At 40.9% G+C, this 14,970-nt stretch overlaps 1 long non-coding RNA gene across 1 annotated transcript; it reads right to left on the bottom strand.

Moving 5' to 3' along the window:
• Positions 1-2,264: 2,264 nt before the first annotated feature.
• LOC132693967 (uncharacterized) lies at positions 2,265-14,701 on the bottom strand. Its single transcript, XR_009617079.1, has 2 exons — positions 14,601-14,701; positions 2,265-2,440 (listed from the first exon to the last, which is right to left on the bottom strand). It is a non-coding gene; the product is annotated as an uncharacterized LOC132693967 (long non-coding RNA).
• Between the last annotated feature and the right edge of the window lie 269 nt (positions 14,702-14,970).

Below are 14,970 nucleotides of genomic sequence, written 5' to 3'. Positions count from 1 at the left end.
CCAGGTTTTACTGAGTTGCTAATAAAATCCTGAGAGTAGAGAACCCAGGCTGGGAAAAGTCACACATTCTTTTTTCTGGTTTCTTTACTTTATGTGAATTCTCTAGTGGTTCACAAAGTTGCTGGCATAACCTTTAGAAATGTTTTGCTCATGAAATGGGGTATTGATTCCTTGGTTTACCTTTTTTCTCCTTACTCAGATTCCCTTTCATGTCCACAAGAGGGAAGGAAAGAAACAAACTACTGGAACTAAATACTGAAATGATGGATAAAAACAAAGTCTGCAAATCAAGAAAGCTAAAGCTTTCAAGTTGGTCTGATTATTATATTAAGATTTATTGTCCTAGAAAAAAGCTAGCTGTCCTTGTATTCTGAAAATCACCATGTGTCAGTGGTTCTGTGTCATTAATGACATACCGTATACTTTTGTCTAAATCAAGATGATTCCTGGGATTTTGAGGATGAAATCACAAACTCAAATACCTACATAGTTATAGGAGAGAGTAAAGCCGATCAGATGTGAGAGATAATGAGATTTGCCTGGAGTATGGAGACTTTGAAACATAGCTCCCCCTCCCCGCAACCCCCACCCCACCCCCACCCAACCCCTAACCCCCAAGGCATTCCGCTGTGCTGTCCCAGCTGATGGCTTCCAGGTGTGAATTTAGGCTCCTGGCAGGTGGACTTCCCAATTTTCCAAGCTGGGTATCTGGATTTTTATGTGAAAGCCCCCAGTGAAACACTGGTATCCCAGTCAACAGTGGGTATCTGGCCACCAGAACACAAGAACGGTTGGCCTCAACTTGAGCGGGGCTGGGATTTTTGTCTGTAATGTAGAGGATGCCATTGCATGTTTTTATTGTTTAATTTCATTTCAAAATCAGAAACAGCAGCCACGAAACCATAAGAACATGGGAAGACCCATTGCGACATAATTCTTATAAGAAGTCATCTATTCTTGAAGGTTCAGAGGAGCACTGTTTTCGAGGGAATCATCGGAAGGCACTTTATATTCCAAACGAACAGTAACCGTGGTGTTTGAGAAGGGTAGAGTGGGTATACTAGACAAGCAAGTAGAAATGAGTAACGTTTTGCTAATCTTTCAAGGCCTTCCCTGAACGCCACGCCTCCTGTTTTAAAACCAAACGTGACCTCTACGCGGTCTACCAGAGTAGTGTAGTGGTTATAGCCAGAGTGATACTCAACCATAGGTTTAACAATAGGTTATGGATCATGGCCAATCAGAGTGTATTTAGCATTTAAGAAACCAGTACAGATATACTGACGTATACTAGCTAAGTACAAACCCTGTTTGTATCATACGCAAACATCCCAGAACTTTGCTGCTTAAATTAAGATAGACCTCAGACCAGCAGCATCAGCGGCACCTGTGTGCTTATCAGAAATGCAGAATCTCAGGCCCTACTCAAGACTTACTGAATCAAAATCTGCATTTTAACAAGATCCTCCCACGGCTGATACACACATTACAGTTTGAGAAGCACTGTCTTGGAGCATTCGGTGCCTCTTTTTGTCATCTACCATATCTTGCCTTATATTAAAGTTATTTAAGTTCTTCTTTGTCACTACCAGTAGACTATTACTTTGTTGAAGCAGAGGTTGTGTTTAAAAATTGTACCGGTGGGACGCCTGGGTGGCTCAGTGGGTTAAGTGTCTGACTTCAGCTCAGTTCGTGATCTCTCAGTTCCTGGGTACAAGCCCTGCATCAGGCTCTGTGCTGACAGCTCAGAAGCAGGAGCCTGCCTCAGATTGTGTCTCCCTCTCTCTGCCCCTTCCCCACCCATTCTTGCTCTCTCTCTCTCTCTCTCTCTCTCTCAAAAATTAACATTAAAAAAATTGTACTGCTGTGCTTAGCATCTTGATCATAGGAAGGATTGAAAAATTTGTATTGAATTGAATGGAAATGGAAAAGAGCAAAAACATCGCAGCAATAATTATAATCAGAGCAACTCACATCTATTGAGTGCCTTCCCTGTGTGTGATACGGGGCCCCGTATTTTAGTAATCTTATTTTATTTAGTACTCACGATCACTTAGAAGGTAGAAACCACTGATAGTTATGTCGCAGATGTGGGGACTGAAGATTCAAAAGGTTAAGTGACCTGTCCTGGGACATGAGGAGGCAGAGAGGGGACAGCTTTGTCTGATGCAAAGCCAAAGTCTGCACTGTTGGCCGACTTGGGTTGGTAGGTGTGAATGAAGGAAAAAAAGAAGAGTGGATGAAAATTCTTTCAAGTCTGAGACTGGGAGAAGAGTGTTTTATTCTTGATGGTATTGCAGGATTCATCAATAATTGTCTCTGGGATCTGGATCTTGAGATGAAATGCTTCCCTTTACAATCAGGAATATCTGTTGGTGAACATTCATCCTTGGCCAGAACATGGAGCACTTTTGTCTTCATATTTTATTGATTCATCTGCCTGGAGATGAAAGGGCGAGAAAGAACATTTTTGCCTGTGACAGCCGTTGTGCTTTTTCTCCTGAAGAAGCAAAAGGAATTAGGAACTCAGTCAAATGTAGGAGCGATGATTGAGAGTGGGGAGAGGAGAAAGAGAGGAAAATGTCTCTTGGCTTTTCAGACCCTTCCAGCAGGAAGCAAAGAGCTTGATAGATTCTGTGCCACAGGAAGACCTAGTAACAATTTAATGGGTCCACTAGACAGTGCCATTAGGGGGTGACAGGCAGTATATAATTATTTTTAACTTGCATGTATGGTTAGGGCTTGAAATGTATCACAGTGCTGTCCAGTACTAAAGAAGCATAGATAGACAATTCTCCCTGTGTATGGGGAAGGAAACCAGTCTAAGTAACCCACTGGGGATAAAAACATGAAGAGTTTAATGAAAATTAAGGCTCTGCAAGAGAAAGTGAGACTCTTTCTTAATAAGCCAGCTTTGAAGTATTTCAAGTTGCTCTTAGGAGGAAATGTATTCAGTTATTCACAAAACACTCGCTTGGAAAGAATTGTCTTAAGCTACATTTGCATCCTGTCTTAAGAACTAGATGGTAACCATGGCAGAGATTTTTGCGACCTCTTAACAGCCTCAGGAGATATTTATTTAAACATCACTGTGAGCGAAAAAATGAAATAACAAAATAGGTGAATAATCACTCCATAACCATGTATATCATTGCTCCTGCAGTTTAAGGAACACTTCCAACAACATCCTGGAAGAATATTATCTGTAGAATCTGAGACTCTGTTAGCATCAGGTGGATTGAAAACAGCCAAACTTCCTACATATTGTCAAAATATGTGAACAGGTCTCATGAGTAATTTCTTAAATGTCAAGATTAATTAGTGTCTCACAATAATTTATTTAAAAATCCATATGCCATTACACATCTAAATTTCCATAATTATCTCTTCCAGGATAATAATAAAAATTTGCCCCTCAAACTCATCCCTTTGGTTATTTAGAATCTTATGTCCTCTTAGTGGATGCGTAGGTGATTATATAATGCTTTGAATAGAATTTTTAGCCTAAACATATATTAAATTCTGTTTCGGGATGAAATGCAAACGTTTATAATTTGGGATTTAAAACAAATTTAAATTATGGAAGTATTTTTTAGAACCTTGGGCTCTGTATTTGATTTTATGAAAACTAAACAAAATTGGCCATAACATACTGACAAGTATTTTGGCTGTATGTGTTTTATGTTTACAAAATACTAAAGATTAAGAAGAATCCTCTTCCTGCATCAAGAGACCTTTAAAATGGCTTTACATGTTTTCTACTTAAGACATGAATTGAGAGAAAGACTCCAGCTGTCTAGCTTTGACTTTAGATCGGCACCAGTCCTTCCACATCTCTCAGTCTCCGAATTGAGAGCTTCCAGGCTTGGAAGTGCCTTCTCTTCCCAGCCAGCACCCCTGTCTCATGGAAGAGGTTAGGAGTTTACGCTCTGGAGATTGGCTTCAGATTATAGATTTGCCACTTGTAGTTACGGGACCAAGAACAAACTCTCTGTATCTCACCATCACCGTCTGTAAAGGGAGGGTGATAAATAACATCTATATTGTAAGAAAAATTGTGTGGGTTAAAGGAGATAATATGGGTACAGGGCTTGGTACAGGGTTCTTCCTGAAAAATGCCTGCAAACAGCCCTGTGCATCTTTTAAAATGTTTATTTTTAAACAGCTATTATTATTGTTAATAATAATAGTGAGAGAATAGAATCCACTGTCTTCACTTAGTCATTAAATCAACTTGAGTTGTTTCTATTTAATTTTGCTTTTATAGTGGCATTTTGTATTTATTTTATTACATGAGCATCACACACCCATGGTAATAACAAATTTTAAGTTCACATAAGTAGGAAGGAAAGAATCACTCAGTCTTGCCATCCAGAAGACATCTGTAATGACATCAATACTTACACATGTGTGCCGCATGGATGTGTGTGCACGCGCACACACACACACACACACACACACACCCCTTTTTTCCCCATGAAGATATATGTCTCTGCAATGCATAATCACGTTTAAACCAAAGTGGTATAAACACTCTGTAAATGTTTGTTAAAAGCACATGTACTGGAATCAAATTGCCTTGATTTAATTCCCGACTTTGCCACTCAATAAACCATGTGATCTTGGGCAAACTATCGACCTCCATTGTGTGTTGGTCTTTTTATCTGTAAAAGGAGAATATCTATAGGATCTTCCTCAAAGTGTTGTGAGGATTAAATAAGATTTTATATAAAGTATAGCACCCTTAATTGTAGAAGTCACTGTGTAGGATGCTTTTAAGGATCCCATTTCGAGGGCGTTCCACCAGTAAAATGCCAAGCTCTAGTGTGGATCTGTTTCCATTGCTACTCTTCTCTCTCTGCCACCTCGAGGACTTTAATTGTTCGCTTGCATGACCAGTGTTGAAATTTGTCTGAATTGTAAGTGACTTATTAATAGAGAAGTCTAATTCAGTTGAGACAAAATGCCCACAGTAAGATGATTTCTCCCAATTTAATCAGACTGGGAATAAGAACTGTGTCTTAGACTTCTTCATATTCCCCATGTGCCCACAAACTATGCTTTGAATTTTAAAATTTTGGTGCTTTTTAAAAGGGTACTAAACAAATCTATTGAGTAACATTCATGACCTCAGGAAAAGTTTACTGGGAGTCCTAAATGAGTAACTTGTCTTTTTTACTTTAAAAGAGGTGATTGAATGAGCTGATAACTTTTTTTTAATACAGTATTGCTTGAATTGCATTAGAAAAAAATTTTTCACTCTGCTTTCAGGCCCAAATAGCATTAAATGTCTTTTCTCCAAGTTGGCATTTGCTGTTTTCTATCTGTCCATAAAAAATGTAAGGCAAAAGATGAAAGTAATGCCCTAAAAAAATTGAAATCTCTCCAAAGGTGATTGTAACGAAAATTATCCATTAAACTTTATAATTAAAGCCCTTGATAAAATGCACATGTTAAGTGAGTTTTTGGAGGAGCCCCTCTTTCTTCATTCTCCCTTTTAAAAGATTAATTCATTAAACTGAAACCAATCAGAGGAAGAAAACCCTATACAGCCTTGAAATTTTGTTTGGAAACAATTAGGTTCTGTCTTTCCCAAAATATAGATTGTGCAAGTAATGGGGAACTTGGCTAGAACAAGCTCGTTGACAAGATGTGGCTATTTTTTGACAATATTTGAGCTATTTTTAGTTATTGTGCTGTTTGTGCTTAATAACATTTGACATGAACATTCACTTACATGGAAGTTATCCTTTTAAGATATAATGAGGAAATAGTTGGCATTTGTTTTGGGAAAATATTCTGTTTTTAGTAAAAAAAAAAAAACACCCTGTACTCAGAAGAGATAAATATCCTCATTGACATTAAGTGTGGAGAAATTGCATTAGGAAACATAACACTTAACTTATAACACTACATGTAAAACTTATTCTGAAGAAGTAAAAATCTTCATCTACAAAACATGTTAGCACTTTTTTTTTTCTTTCAAGTATATCCAGTCACTGAAAGTAGACTAATAAAATTTTGTCTGGTAGAGAAAATTAGGGGAATTGCTTTAATAAATAAGAACAGTTTTTAATTAACACTGTCAGTAAAAGGAGTCCTTCTAAAGTCCTTGAAAATACTTAAAAACAGCTTCCCTGCTTCAAGAGATTGTTTCAAGTATGATCTTCCCCTCACTATTTTTTTTCTTCATCGGTAGTAGAAGATTGTTTGAGTTTTGTCCTTGTTAAGTATTGCACATCTCCAGCTAGTGGGGTATGAAGTAGTGAGATGTAACACTTCAGCATCTGGTGGGTCCATTGACTTCCCATAAGTGAACGAGTCGGCCAAATCAAAACGAGTTCCATCTCTGGATCTTGTTTCCCTGCACATGGGGCTCACACTTCCCTCATGTCCTGGCTTCCTCTGAAGACCCCGAGAGCTCTGGAACTCCTGAAAGATTTGCCTCCCTGGGGCCCTGATCTGTACTCAGGGCCTCCTTCAATGGAGCCAACTGGGAATCTCAGCAGGTAAACATGCTTGTCCCCAGCACTACAAATCCAAAAGTTGTCTGGCAGTCCAACCATGACACGTCCGGCAAAAGGGGCTGCTGTGTTCCTGCTGCTGACATGATTGGTTTAGGAACCCAGGCAAGTCAGATAGGGGAATGACTCATCAATAGAACCATCCGCAAAAGGTCAGTAGGGGGCATCTTGACTGCCCTCTATTCTTTTCTCTTTTTTCTCTTTAGATTAGTATTCTCTAGGGATGTGTGTGTGTGTGTGTGTGTGTGTGTGTGTGTGTCTGTTTTTTTATACCTCTGTCAAAAAGCCACACATATACAGAGCTTATAATCGCAAAAATAACAAAGTAAAGCATATACAAGGATTGTAATAAAATAAGAACAGTGCCCGGCCCTACCTTAGCCCAACTTATCTCCCTTTTCTAGTTCTTTACCTCAGAAGTGACTGCTTACAAATCTTTCAACTCTTCATTCTGGTATTGACTTTCCTATTTCTAAATAATGACTAATAATTAATGTCTGTTTCTACAGATATTTCTTGATTTTCCAGTTTCGGGTATCGGCTACTGACTGCCTACAAACGTTTCAAATACAGTCTTATCACATATTTGGTAAAATACTTTTTAGCACTACACACACACACACACACACACACACAGACAAATATTCTTCATAGTTGAGTCACATAGTATATGGATTACATGTCCTTTCTATTACAATTTGTCTTCCTCCGATGCTAACATTGTCTCAGTTATTTTTGCTCATCATTTCCTATCCTTTAATGAACCTCTAATAGTCACTAACATGTATTCAGCAGGTGCTTCATGCACAACATCGCTGTAAGTAATTTCTAGGTAGGAGGTTTGGAGACAGGAGGTGTTGCATGTCATGTCCCGGCAGAAAAGGATAAAGTCCAAGTTCCCTGCTGCGCCATAGAAGATCTGGCCCCAGGTTGCCCACCAGCCTCATTCCTTGTCTTCTCCTTCCCATTACTTTGCAGTCCAGCCCCACTGGACTTGAACTTACCAAGCCTGCTCTTTTCCCCTGGCCTTTTCCAGCCCCACTGCTGCCTGAATCACTCCTCTGCCCCCCTTACTTGCCTTCTATCCATCCTTGGGTGCCATCCTCTCTAACCCCTAAAAACTGTTCGTGTCCCTCAGTGTGTACCTCCTGCAGCACCCTGTTCTCCCCACCCACCGCTCTTTTCAAGTTCATTATTTGTTTACGGTGGGTTTTTCTCACTGAACCATGAGCTCCATGAAGGTGAGTCCGAGTGGTCTTGTTCCCTGAGGAGACTTCAGTGTTTGGCATCTAAATTTTTGGCTGTTTAATAAATTTTAGCTGTTGTAAGATGGGGTCTCTAAGGAGAATGACAATGACATAAATGCACATGACAACATTGCAGTGATTCAGAGTGAGAAAATCCCAAGTGAGGATAATGAGTTGTTTACTCACATGAAGTAATTCTGTTTCTCCTTTATAGGTTGCCTAACCTTCAACTGGCTGAGACTTGTTGCAATTATAAAGTGAGAGATTGGGTACTTGTAGATTGGGCAACCTGGGTGCAAGAATCTAGTTCTTATTCAGATTTTGCAAATGATCCTTGGAAGACTTGAAGAAATAAATTAACATCTTGAAGGGTCACTGTGGCTGGCCGTGTGTTCTCTAAGCTTCCATCTGCCATAACACACTTGAGGGATATGCCATGCCTAAAGCAGTGATTCTCTGGGCAGTGAAACCAGAGAAACCAATAAGGGCTCTACCTTCATGGAGCCTCCAGTCTGTTCATGAAGACAAACAATTAGCAGCCCAGCACATATAAATATGGACTTGCAGATGGAAAAAACTGGTGTCAAATTGGAGACCAAATGGTCATAGGGAATAGAGAGGAAGTTCTACCTAAGTGGCCAGGGAAGGAGAGCCTGAGGAAGTGTCATTTAAATAAAAGGTCAGGGAAAAGGTATTCTCAGATGAGGGAAAACAAGTTCAAAGTCTCTAGGAGAGGCGATGGTTACGATGGTTATGTCTCTAAGACAACATGGTTATGTCTAGAAGCCAAAAGCAGTGCATTGTGGTTGCAGCAGAGGAATAAAAGGAAGAAGGGCTCAAAATTAAGTTTGAGAGACAGGCAGGAGTCTCATTATTTGGGGTTGGGAAGCCTGTGCTACTCAGCTTGAGGTCTGAACATGGGTTGCTAGTGGGCAAACTGCTACCCATCTGTGATAAGAAAAAGAGCTTGTGTGGTTGTAAATCAGTTATGTCACCTAGAACACTGTACCGAGCTTATACAAATGCACACCCGCAGACACACGTTTAGCAAGACTTGCTCAATAAAAAAAGGAGTGTGCTGGTTTATATTTATGTTCTGATGTAAATTCCTTACCTTGTTGCAGACCAACACTTTGAGCATACAGTGGGCATATATTAAAAGATTTCCAGTGCCTGTGAATGTGCATTTGGTGGTGAGGGAGTTGGTGGTGGTGAGGGGGGGTGTTAACGCATGATCGGATTCACTTTTCAAATAGACATCTGTGGCTACAGAACAGAGAGTGGGGTAGAAGAGGCAGAAGAGAACAGTCAGGACCAGCATTCTAGCAAAGAGATAGATGATGATGACCCGAACCAAGATGGCGGCAACAGAAGTGGAAGATTAGCAAACAGATCATGATGTATTCGGGGGTAGAATCTATAGGATGTTCTCATGGATTGGGGTATGGGGTGCTAAGAGGGCACTTCAAACTTGGCTTCCAGGTTTCTGTTCTGAACAAGTGTTTGAATATTTATGTCCCTGACTGAGATAATAGCAGTAGGGGATGAATGAGTTTAGAATCGGGGAGGTGGTATGCATGGCTACTAATGTAGTAGTTATAATAGTGGACTTTTAAATAACAAGATCCTTTATGAAATCTCCAAATTAATAAATACTACCACAGCCCATATTTTTTCCCATAAACACTTTTTTTTTTTAAAAGCAGGAGAGAGAAAGATCAAAAGTTGTGTTGAGATACAGATACTGGGAGGCGTTAGGCTCACTCATCAGCTGAGGGATCTTTTCATCATAAGTGATTCAACTGTGTGACTAAGCCAAGTTATGCAGCTATCATGTTCTTGAGGGGTGCTTCTGAATGGCTAAAATTATAAATTTTCAATCCATGAACAGCAAGGGCATGTCCAGGATGAGGAATAAGTTTCATCCTAACTGTCAACCCTGAGTGCTTTTCGACCGACGCTCAGAGAACTCTTTTGAGGCTGTATCTGGAGTGCGTGAAAAAAGCACAGTCATTGATGCTCAGTGTGGACACTGGTTACAGGAGGATCTGTGGCAGCAGGTGGGCCTAATATTTGCTGACTCCCTGCATTTTTCAGGTACAGAAAACGAATTGGATAAATGCCTCAACATGTGGCACTGGCTATATCCCTTCAAATATTGCAAAATGGAACGGGCACTAAACTTTGAAGGGAACTGTCTATGTGATTAAAACTCAGAACGGGTTCCAAGAGCTGGAAAACAATGTCATTACTGTTTTCCTTCCACCAATCTATTTGAGTCAAAGCTGGTTGATACCTAAAATGCTGTCTGGAACGTCAATGCAGTTTTGCTCTGGGATCTATTACGGATGGAAAGACAGCCTGATGAAGACTGGGCAAATCCCACAGGTCTGGCTGGGCTAATTGCCATGGGGTCCAATCATATGGCTGCACCTGGGGATACGGTGGACCGTTCTTAGCTTCTCCAACTTTATTCTATGGACAAAACTGTATTGCTTTGTGTTTACTCATTTCAATTTAATTTGGCTTTGTCATCCCTCCTACTACCTCTGAATCCTTCCCAGCAAATGGAGGCCTTTTGCTTTCTAACCCTAAAGAAGATTTAGGGGACCACATGAAGTATTTGGGGTTGCCAAGGGAACTGAAGACTCATCTGGCTCGTCAGAGAGGGGCAGCATTTTGGTGGAACATCGGGAAGACTGCTGCCAACCTCTGCTCAGGTTGCGGAGACAGGAAGGCTGATGTATGACATTAGAGATGATTATCCAAGGACTCTGCCAAGACTCCATGATAATTATTATCATGGTGAAGCAGAAGGGGAATAATGATTCGAGGAAGTTGATAGAACAAGTCGCATAAGTTTTATGGTCAAAAACCACGAACAACCTCATTTTCCAGTGAGGAGAAGACACTGGTGAATTTTGTAATTTAGATATTTTGTCAAGGAGTTCCAGAATTCACTGTTGGACAAGAGGAAAAAAGAGGCCAAATTCAAAAGAATTACTTTTAATTCACCCTGAGATGTTTGCTGTGGGTGTGAAAATGAATTCAGATAGCAAGCATGTGCCTGTTTGTTAATATTCACGTGGACTCATAGAGTTGGAGATGTGTGAAGTCATTCAGTTTAGGTGGTTTCAAACTTTTTATTCTTTATCATAGCCCAAGTTAAAATAAAAACTCCTTTTGTTCAACTTTTTTTCTAATGTTTATTTTAATTTTGAGAGAGAGACAGAGTGCAAGCAGGGGAGGGGCAGAGAGAGAGGGAGACACAGAATCGGAAACAAGCTCCAGGCTCCAAGCTGTCAGCACAGATCCTGACGTGGGGCTCGAACTCATGAACCCCAAGATCGTGACCTGAGCCGAAGTTGGACGCTCAACCGACTGAGCCACCCAGGTGCCCCTCTTTTGTTCAACTGGAAAGATTTTATTTATTTATTTGTTTAATGTTTGTTTTTGAGAGACACAGAGTGTGGTGGGGGAGGTACAGAGAGAGAGAGGGAGACACAGAATCTGAAGCAGGCTTCAGGCTCTGAGCTGTCAGCACAGAGCCTGAAGTGGGGCTCAAACTCACAAACTGTGCGAACGTGACATGAGCTGAAGATGCTTAACCGACTGAGCCACCCAGGCACCCTAACTTTTGTTCAATTTTAATACAAAACAGGTAAAAGCAAAGATGGTCGTGCGGGAGATGGGAGAGGAAAGTCACAAGCATGACCCATCTGGTTCTGTGTCCCTCTCACCCACTGATTTTTCCATGAGACGCCTCTGGTCTAAGGACTTAGTGTGAAAACCACTTATCTAATGCAACTTGCCTGGTTTGTAACAGGAGATAAAGTGACCTACCCAGAATCCCACAGTTAGTTACTTGGGAGACCAGATCCCTGTACAGTGATGTTTCTACTACGTCATACTTGAAGCGTTAGTGACAGTCCTCCTACATCCTGAGCCCCCTCTAACTTGTCCTACTCCTCATATCAACAGGATTACATTTATTATCTTCTTCTTCCCGTGTTAATCAATGGACTTCATCCCATTACCGCAATTCTCCTGACAGCTTACAGAAAAATATATCTGACTCCACATACCCATGAAAGTGGAGCAGGGAGCCATGGATATGCCTTCCTCAGCCAGGGCTCACAGTGACTGCTGCTCCTGAACATGCCCTGTGAAGGAGGGTTCCAGGCCACGACCACAGCTGGGTGGGAGGTGGGGAGGGGAGGGGAATCTGTCTTGTCTTCTATTGTGTTGCCCTGCCACGTGACAGAAGAGAGTCATGGGAATTTTCTGCAGGTCCCAGGTTGTTTGAATGCTGCCTCTCTCAGAACTGACATTGTGTTTGGCCTTTGATGAATGATTAATTTTCATAGCCTGTTTTGTGAGATTTTTAATCGCGTGTAGTTAATACACAGACTGTTACAAAGCATAATAGCATCTGTCACCTGAGTAAAAGAAGTGTTAATTTTATATGGACTTCTACTTCTAAGGATCAATGATTTTTAGAGATACATGTGATCATAGAGAGTTTCTCATCCATTTTTTTTTCTCACATAACGAGGAAGTTGATGCCCAGAGCAGTGAAGAGCTGTGTCTATGATGAATCATGTGAATCAGTTGGTTTGAGGTGTGAACCCAGCCCTCCTTGCTCAACACCCATTGTTCATTCCACTTTGATTGGTTTGATTGGATTGAAAAAATATGCATTGTGTGTCCTTTAATGCAACATATCTGTATGAGGGAGGGAGATTTTCCTATTTTCTTGACGGAGAAGGGCAGACAATGAAAACTCTTGAAGAGCTGGGCTCTTCGTTTTTTTTTTTTTTTTTTTTTTTCAAGAGATGGGCACCCTAAAAGCATCGTTTGCCAGCCTCTTTGGTAATTTTTTTTTTTTTTTTTTTTTTGTCCACGAGAGCAGTCACTGTTTTATGCTGGGAGTTTAGGTATAGTCAAGGGTACTGGCTATAATCTTTAGGTTAATGACGGCCACCCTTTATTTTTAACCTTGAACAAGATACAATTTGATGCAATAGTTCTAATGCTGTCAGAACTCTGGCGTGCAATTCCTTTGAGCTAATTTGTGAAGTTCAGACCCACAGCTACTGATGTCACCATCAAATATGGGCACCATCCGGCCCATGTGGGCCATATGGATCTATACAAGTCGATCATCTCTCTTGGAGAGATGAAGTGACCCATATATGACAATGATGAGAGGGATGTTTCTTCATGGTATTAACTTCATCCTTGAAGAGAAAATTGTTGCTATCTTTCTATCTTTGGAGCCAATCTGTTAGAGATGAAAAGTTTGTGCAGGAGCTGGGTGATCTGAGTCTGAATCCTGGGCCTGCCTATTACTGGCTGTGTGACCATTGTTGAGTTAGTTAGCCTTGCCGTGCCCAAAGGTTTGTATCACAGAATAGGTTAATCAGAATAAACATCTCAAAATGTTTCTGAAGATTAAATGAGTGGATACGTACAGCTATTAGAACAGTGTGCCATGTAGTAAGCACTTAATAAATATTATTTATTATTACCTTCATATGAATTAAAGGCATCTGCTAAACTCTAGGTAAACATCAAACTTCTAATTGTTTAAAATAAATATGAAATAATAAATATTTGCTATATTTGTTGTTTGGAGCAGCTGTATTTTGAGATAATTTGTTATGTAGCTATGGCTAACCAAAATACACACTAACTATGGTTAACAGTCACCACCTGATACGGATATTGTTGAGACAGAGCAGGTCTGATATCTAATTCTTGTTCTTTCACATACTCAATAAGCATTTACTGTGTGCTGGGCAGTGTGGACACAAAAGTCACTTTTAAAAAAGACACTGTCTTTGCCTTCTGGGGAAAGGCAAGCTTGCAAAATGTGTGGCAAACGTATTCATTCAACGTCACAAACTTACTTTAAACTATGACTTGTTATAAGTGTTTAATTTAGGTAGTTTATTAAATATACAATTAAATGTCTTTGCTCTATTAAACAAACAAATGAAAACCCCGTCTAGACATTGAAATGGATTTCAGCTGTGGTCTTACTTTGGATGTTTAGGAAGCTCTAAGGAATCACCCAAGCACTGATGGCCTCTTCTGGGCAGGCTTTTCTTGTTATTTAAAGCCAGAGATAGGGGAAGTCTGTTTTCTGTGACTTTATTCATTCAGTGTGCATTCTTGAGTGTTGTTAATAGGGCACACCCCAGGCCAGGTGACTACGGGTGGAGGAAGGGCAGGCTGAGGACAGAAACCTGATTAAGACATGGTGTCCACTCTCAGAGGGCAACAGGAGGGAGGGGGAGAGGTGGGGATTCAAAGAACGTTGAGTGGTCCTTGCCTTCAAAGGGCTCACTGTCTTGAGACAGATAAGGTCAGTAAACAAATGGTGACACAGCAGGGAGAGAGGTGCGAAGTGCTGAGGGAAGCACAGAAAAGGAAGTGACTAAGACAGCCTGACGGGACCCAGGGAAGTTTCAGGCAGGAAATGGCACATAAAGTGGGTCAAAGGATGACTAACTGTTTGCCTGTTGGAAGAGAGAGGGTGGGTTTTAAGGCAGGGAAACTGCATGTGCAAAGGCACGGAGACACAACACTCAAAAGTTGGCAACATTAGGACTGTGTGAGCAATTCAGAAAGAGTATGGCACTGCCCTGCTTCAACGACACATCATTGCCCAAGTTCCTTAGCTTAGCTGGCGAAGCCTGGCATGAGACGGTTCCTGCCCACCTGCGCAACCCCGACACTTGCTTCACAACCACCAGCCACATGGGCTCCTTTTTGTCTTTGGATCATCATTAGCGTGATTCTACTTCAGATCTGCTGCACTTACTGCTTCTTTTCTTGGGAACATTTCCTCCTATCTGTTTGCATGGCTGATCTTAATCTTCAGGTCTTACCTCCTCCAGGAGGCCATCCTCAGGGCCATTTTCCTTGAAGCAAGTCCCCTAGTATTCCCTATGACAGCACATGTCACATAGGAGGCATTGTGACCTGTACCTACCTGCCACTCAGGAATGTAGCATGAGACCTGGGAGTAGGCACACAGACTGTCTTGCTCCTGTTTTCTCCCTAGTGCCCAGATCGGTCTTTAATGCTCTGCTTGATAGAAATTTGTTGAATGAGGAAAGGAAAACATCAATGAATGAATGGATGAATGGATAAAAAACTTGGAAAAAAAAATTGGTCTGGATATCTGCCAT

Source organism: Panthera onca, chromosome B4, assembly GCF_046562875.1.
Source record: "Panthera onca isolate mPanOnc1 chromosome B4, mPanOnc1 haplotype 2, whole genome shotgun sequence".
Classification (NCBI taxonomy): Eukaryota; Metazoa; Chordata; class Mammalia; order Carnivora; family Felidae; genus Panthera; species Panthera onca.
This window is presented reverse-complemented; position numbering and strand designations above follow the sequence as displayed.